Here is a 7,232-nt window from a genome sequence, read left to right as displayed (position 1 = left end):
TCCTTGCATTAGTTTCTACAATTAAAAAAAATAGTGTTAAAACTTCTCTTTATAAAAAAAGAGAGATATTTCCTTCTGAATGAAGTTAGCGTCCTGTCAGGAAGGAAGAAGGGAAGATGGTGATTGTGTGGACTACTAACAGTGTTCATCATATTCTTCTCTCTCTGATGTCACTTTTAAGATTTTACCTACTATAGACCTACTGACATCTTCCAAATCTATACCTAGTTCTAAGGTCTCTTGAGTTCTAGACACATCATCATATGATCACTGTACCTGGGTGTCCTGCCATTAGCTAAAATCATGTGTCTAAAATGGTACTCATTATGTTTTATCCTGGAGCTTAGCACGCTCAGTTGTTCACTTGTGTCCAACCCTTTGTGACCCCATGAACTGCAGCCTGCCAGGCTCCTCTGTCCATGGGATTCTCCAGGTAAGAATACTGGAGTGGGTTTCCATTTCTTTCTCCTGGGGATCTTCCCCATCCAGGGATCAAATTCATGTGTCCTGCATCTCCCGGATGGGCAGGTGGATTCTTTACCACTAAGCCACCTGGGAAGTATTTCCATCAAAAATACTGATTAAGAAACCACTGCTCACCTACTACATTCAGTGCCCACAACCTTGCATCAGGCCACCACCAACACATGCCTCTGTAAGAGACTCCTGGATACACTCGGGCAAGTCTGGGTCAGTCTCTTTTGGGTCACAGCTCCTTTCTCCTGGGTCCTGGTATGCACAAGGTTCTGTTTGTGCCCTCCAAGAGTCTGTTTCTCCAATCCTGTGTAAGTTCTGGTGTCCCTATTGTGGGGTTAATGGTGATCTCTTCCAAGAGGGCTTATGCCATACCCAGGTCTGCTTTACCCAGAGCCCCTGCCCCTGTGGCAGTCCACTGCTGACCTGTACCTCTGCAGGAAACACTCAAACACAGTTTTGTCTCAGTCTCCGTGGGGGTCTCTGGGTCCTGGTGTGCACAAGGTTTTTTTGAGCCCTCTGAGCATTTCTGGGATGTGGGGTAGCTCCTCTCGGCCATGCTTCTGCGAGATCTGTCATAGCCGGTGCACTTCTGCCACGTGGTCCATCGCAGCCGGTGTCAGTTTTCATTCCAATCCCAAAGAAAGGCAATGCCAAAGAATGCTCAAACTACCGCACAGTTGCACTCATCTCACATGCTAGTACAGTAATGCTCAAAATTCTCCAAGCCAGGCTTCAGCAATACGTGAACCGTGAACTTCCAGATGTTCAAGCTGGTTTTAGAAAAGGCAGAGGAACAAGAGATCAAATTGCCAACATCCGCTGGATCGTGGAAAAAGCAAGAGAGTTCCAGAAAAACATCTATTTCTGCTTTATTGACTATGCCAAAGCCTTTGACTGTGTGGATCACAATAAACTGTGGAAAATTCTGAAAGAGATGGGAATACCAGACCACCTGACCTGACTCTTGAGAAATCTATATGCAGGTAAGGAAGCAACAGTTAGAACTGGACATGGAGCAACAGACTGGTTCCAAATAGGAAAAGGAGTATGTCAAGCCTGTATATTGTCACTCTGCTTATTTAACTTCTATGCAGTGTACATTATGAGAAACGCTGGGCTGGAAGAAGAACAAGCTAGAATCAAGATTGCCAGGAGAAATATCAATAACCTCAGATATGCAGATGACACCACCCTTACGGCAGAAAGTGAAGAGGAACTAAAGAGCCTCTGATGAAAGTGAAAGAGAAGAGTGAATATGTTGGCTTAAAGCTCAATATTCAGAAAACGAAGATCATGGCATCTGGTCCCATCACTTCATGGGAAATAGATGGGGAAACAGTGGAAACAGTGCCAGACTGTTTTTTTGGGCTCCAAAATCACTGCAGATGGTGATTGCAGCCATGAAACTAACAGACACTTACTCCTTGGAAGGACAGTTATGACCAAACTAGATAGCATATTAAAAAGCAGAGACATTACTTTGTCAACAAAGGTCCATCTAGTCAAGGCTATCGTTTTTCCAGTAGTTATGTATGGATGTGAGAGTTGGACTGTGAAGAAAGCTGAACACTGAAGAATTGATGCTTTTGAACTGTGGTGTTGGAGAAGACTCTTGAGAGTCCCTTGGACTGCAAGGAGATCCAACCAGTCTATCCTAAAGGAGATCAGTCCTGAGTGTTCATTGGAAGGACTAATGCTAAAGCTGAAACTCTAGTACTTTGGCCATCTCATGCAAAGAGTTGACTCATTGGAAAAGACTCTGATGCTGGGAGGGATTGGGGGCAGGAGGAGAAGGGGATAACAGAAGATGAGATGGCTGGATGGCATCACTGACTCGATGGAGTTTGAGTGCACTCCGGGAGTTGGTGATGGACAGGGAGGCCTGGCGTGCTGCAATTCATGGGATTGCAAACAGTCAGACATGACTGAGCGACTGAACTGAGCTGAGCATCTCTAGTGGGTGTGGGATTTTATTCTAAACGTGATTTTGCCCTTCCTACAGTCTTGCTGGGGCTTCTTTGTGCTTGGACATGGGATATCTCCTCAAAATCGCTCCAGGACCCCACAGCTGCTGCTCCAGTGCTGCTCAGCTGCCGCTCCAGTGTAGCAATGTTTGCATGGGACCTTTTGAAGGAGGTCGCCATTATCTTCCTTACCTCCATCATAGTTTGGCCCCAGGTGGATAAAAGGAAGGGAACACAGCCCCACCCATCAACAGAAAATTGGATTAAAGATTTACTGAGCATCGTCCTCCCCATCAGAACAAAACCCAGTTTCCCCCTCAGTAAGTCTCCACCATCAGCAAGCTTCCATAAACCTTTTATCCTTCTCTATCAGAGGGAAGACAGACTGAAAACCACAATCACAGAAAACTAACCAATCTAATCACATGGACCATATCCTTGTCTAAAGCAATGAAACTATGAGCCATGCCATGTAGGGCCACCCAAGATGGACGGCTCTGACAAAATGTGGTTCACTGGAGAAGGGAATGGCAAATCACTTCAGTATTCTTGCCTTGAGAACCTCATGAACTGTATGAAAAGGCAAAAAGATAGGACACTGAAAGATAAACTCCCCAGGTCGGTAGGTGCCCAATATGCTACTGGAGATCAGTGGAGAAACAACCCAGAAAGAATGAAGAGATGGAACCAAAGCAACAACAACACCCAGCTGTGGATGTGACTGGTGATGGAAGTAAAGTCCAATGCTATAAAGAGCAATATTGCATAGGAACCTGGAATGTTAGGTCCATGAATCAAGGCAAATTGGAAGTAGTCAAACAGGAGATGGCAAGAATGAACGTCGACATTTTAGGAATCAGCAAACTAAGATGGACTGGAATGTGTGACTTTAACTCAGATGACCACTATATCTATTACTGTGTGCAAGAATCTCTTAGAAGAAATGGAATAGCCATCATAGTCAACAAAAGGGTCTGAAATGCAGTACTTGGATGCAATCTCAAAAACAACGGAAAGATCTGTTTGTTTCCAAGGCAAACCATTCAATATCACAATAATCCAAGTCTATTCCCTGACCAGTAATGCTGAAGAACCTGAAATTGAATGCTTCTATGAAGACCTATAAGACCTTCTAGAACTAACACCCCCAAAAGATGTCCTTTTCATTGTAGGGGACTGGAATGCAAAAGTAGGAAGTCAAGAGATACCTGGAGTAAAGTCAAATTTGGCCTTGGAGTACAGAATGAAGCAGGGCAAAGGCTAATAGAGTTTTGCTAAGAGAATGCACTGGTCATAGCAAACACCCTCTTCCAAAAACACAAGAAAAGACTCTACTCATGGACATCATCAGATGGTCAATACTGAAATCAGATTGATTATATTCTTTGCAGCCAAAGATGTTGAAGCTCTATACAGTCAGCAAAAACAAGGCAGGGAGCTGACTGTGGTTCAGATCATGAACTCCTTATTGCCAAATTCATATTTAAATTGAAGAAAGTAGGGAAAACCACCAGATCATTCAGGTATGACCTAAATCAAATCCCTTACAATTATACAGTGGAAGTGAGAAATAGATTTAAGGGTTTAGATCTGATAGAGTGCCTGAAGAACTATGGACAGAGGTTTGTGACACTGTACAGGAGGCAGTGAGTGATTATGACCATCTGCAAGAAAAAGAAATGCAAAAAGGCAAAATGGTTGTCTGAGGAGGCCTTACAAATACTGTGAAAATAAGAGGAGTGAAAGGCAAAGGAGAAAAGGAAAGATATACCCATTTGAATACAGAGTTCCAAAGAATAGCAAGGAGACGTAAGAAAGGCTTCCTCAGTGATCAATGCAAAGGAATAGAGGCAAACAATAGAATGGGAAAGACTAGAGATCTCTTCAAGAAAATTAGAGATACCAAGGGAACATTTCATGCAAAGATGGGCACAATAAAGGACAGAAATGGTATGGACCTAACAGAAGCAAAAGATATTAAGAAGAGGTGTCAAGAATACCCAAAAGAACCATACCAAAAAGATAATCACGATGGTGTGATCACTCACCTAGAGCCAGACATCCTGTAATGAGAAGTCAAGTGGGCCTTAGGAAGCATCATTATGAACAAAGCTAGTGAAAGTGATGGAATTCCAGTTGAGCTGTTTCAAATCCTGAAAGATGATGCTGTGAAAGTGCTGCACTCAATATGTCAGTACATTTGGAAAACTCAGCAGTGGCCACAGGACTGGAAAAGGTCAGTTTTCATTCCAATCCCAAAGAAAGGTGGTGCCAAAGAATGCTCAAACTACTGCACAATTGTACTCATCTCACATGCTAGCAAAGTAGTGCTCAAAATTCTCCAAGCCAGGCTTCAACAGTATGTAAACCATGAACTTCCAGATGTTCAAGCTGGATTTAAAAGGCAGAGGAGCCAGAGATCAAATTGCCAACATCTCTTGGATCATCAAGAAAGCAAAAGTATTCTAGAAAAACATCTACTTCTGCTTTATTGACTATGCCAAAAACTTTGACTGTGTGGATCACAACAAACTGTGGAAAATTCTAAGAGATGGGAATACCAGACTACCTGACCTGTCTCCTGAGAAATCTGTATGCAGGTCAGGAAGCAACAGTTATAACTGGACGTGGAACAGACTGTTCCAAATCAGGAAAGGAGTGTGTCAAGGCTGTATATTGTCACCCTGCTTATTTAACTTACATGCAGAGTACATCATGAGAAATGCTGGGCTGGATGAAGCACAAGCTGGAATCAAGATTGCTGGGAGCGATATCAATAACCTCAGATATGCAGAAGACAGCACCCTTATAGCAGAAAGTGAGGAAGAACTAAAGAGCCTCTTGATGAAAGTGAAAGTGGAGAGTGAAAAAGTTGGCTTAAAGCTCAACACTCAGAAGACTAAGATCATGGCATCTGCTTCCATCATCATGGCAAATAGATGGGGAAACAATGGAAACAGTGTCAGACTTTATTTTGGGGGGCTCCAAAATCACTGCAGATGGTGACTGCAGCCATGAAATTAAAAGACGCTTACTCCTTGGAAGAAAAGTTATGACCAACCTAGACAGCATATTAAAAAGGAGAGGCATTACTTTGCCAACAAAGTTCTGTCTAGTCAAAGCTTTGGTTTTTCCAGTTGTCATATATGGATGTGAGAGTTGGACTGTGAAGAAAGCTGAGTGCTGAAGAATTGATGCTTTTGAGCTGTGGTATTGGAGAAGACTCTTGAGAGTCCCTTGGACTGCAAGGAGATCCAACCAGTCCATCCTAAAGGAAATCAGTCCTGAATATTCACTTGAAGGACTGATGTTGAAGCTGAAACTCCAACACTTTGGCCACCTGATGCGAAGAGGTGACTCATCTGAAAGGACCCTGATGCTGAGAAAGATTGAAGGCAGGAGAAGGGGATGACAGAGGATGAGATGGTTGGCTGGCATCACCAACTCAATGGACATGAGTTTAAGTAAACTCCAGGAGTTAGTGATGGACAGGGAAGACTGGTGTGCTGCTGTCCATGGGGTGGCAAAGAGTTGGACATGACTGAGTGACTGAACTGAACTGAACTGAGCTCACCTATTCTCCAATAACAGGAAACTGTGAATCATCTTGAACTACTCCTTCCCCATTAATTCCCACATCTAATTCCAAGATGTCTTGATTTCAACTTTTTCCAACTCAACATACTTTGTATGCATGTTTTCCAAAAGGATTCATAGTCTTTAATGTGGTTCTGAATGTGTGAATTTGTATAAACACATGAACACACATGCTGTGTTTAATACAAGTTTTAAATGAACCAGGGAATACTATCATTCCTAATGCCATTTATGCATACTGACAAGGTAACAAAGAGGAGAGAAAAAGCATAAAATCTGGGTTTAGTTTTGTAAAGTAACACTAATTATAGTTATTTTTAGGAACTCTTATCATCTGTTCCTAATTTTACCATGAAATAAACTAATGGTTAAAATGTGCCAGATTTTTTTAAAGCTTTATTCAATTATGATTGATAATAATGTGTCAGTTCTCATTGTTGATGGTAATGTAACACTACGATTGGATGATAACTTTTAGAACCTAGAAGGAACATTGCTTATGTTCCAGAAAAGAAAGTTTAGATAACGCTTGTTTCATGGTCGCCAAAGTTAAGTTCATCCCATTTTAGCTAGTAGGATTTGATAGCAGATGAAACTGAATAACACAAGAATGCCAAATCAAGTTTAAAGGCAGAAGAGTGAAAGATTTTGGCCAATTACCATCTCAGACAAACAAGGCAATTAATATAAATTTATTATCATAATCACAGGGCTCTCAGGTACTGGAATACAGAAGTTCATGACAATGCAAAAGGCACTTTGAACCTCAGACTCACTCAGCCTGGAAATCACCATCTACTATTATTGAAGATACCTGGTCATACTAAGATATTGCAATGAATTGCCATAAATATAATAATATGTTAGAAATAATAATATCTTAGAAATAATGCTTATAAATATATATGCATATATAAATAATAACTTAAAATAATATTTCAAGCTTTGCATTCTTCTTGAGGCTCAGCTTCAAGAAAAATTTTACTTAAATGAACTCATTGGCATAAAATACTGTTGAGGTAGGAGGGCTATAGTCATCATTACCTTGATTTTGAAGATGGTCAAACTGAGACCCCAGAAACTTACAGTATTTGATAAAGGGCTCATAGCGGCTTAAAAGTAGAAGCTGAGCAGTTGGAGTGAAATCGTGTGTCCACGGCTTATTCCAACTGCTGTCATGGGTATTAGTATTCT

This window comes from Capricornis sumatraensis, chromosome 1, assembly GCF_032405125.1.
Source record: "Capricornis sumatraensis isolate serow.1 chromosome 1, serow.2, whole genome shotgun sequence".
Taxonomy (NCBI): domain Eukaryota; kingdom Metazoa; phylum Chordata; class Mammalia; order Artiodactyla; family Bovidae; genus Capricornis; species Capricornis sumatraensis.
The sequence above is the reverse complement of the archived record's forward strand: the minus strand, read 5'-3'. Positions refer to the sequence as shown.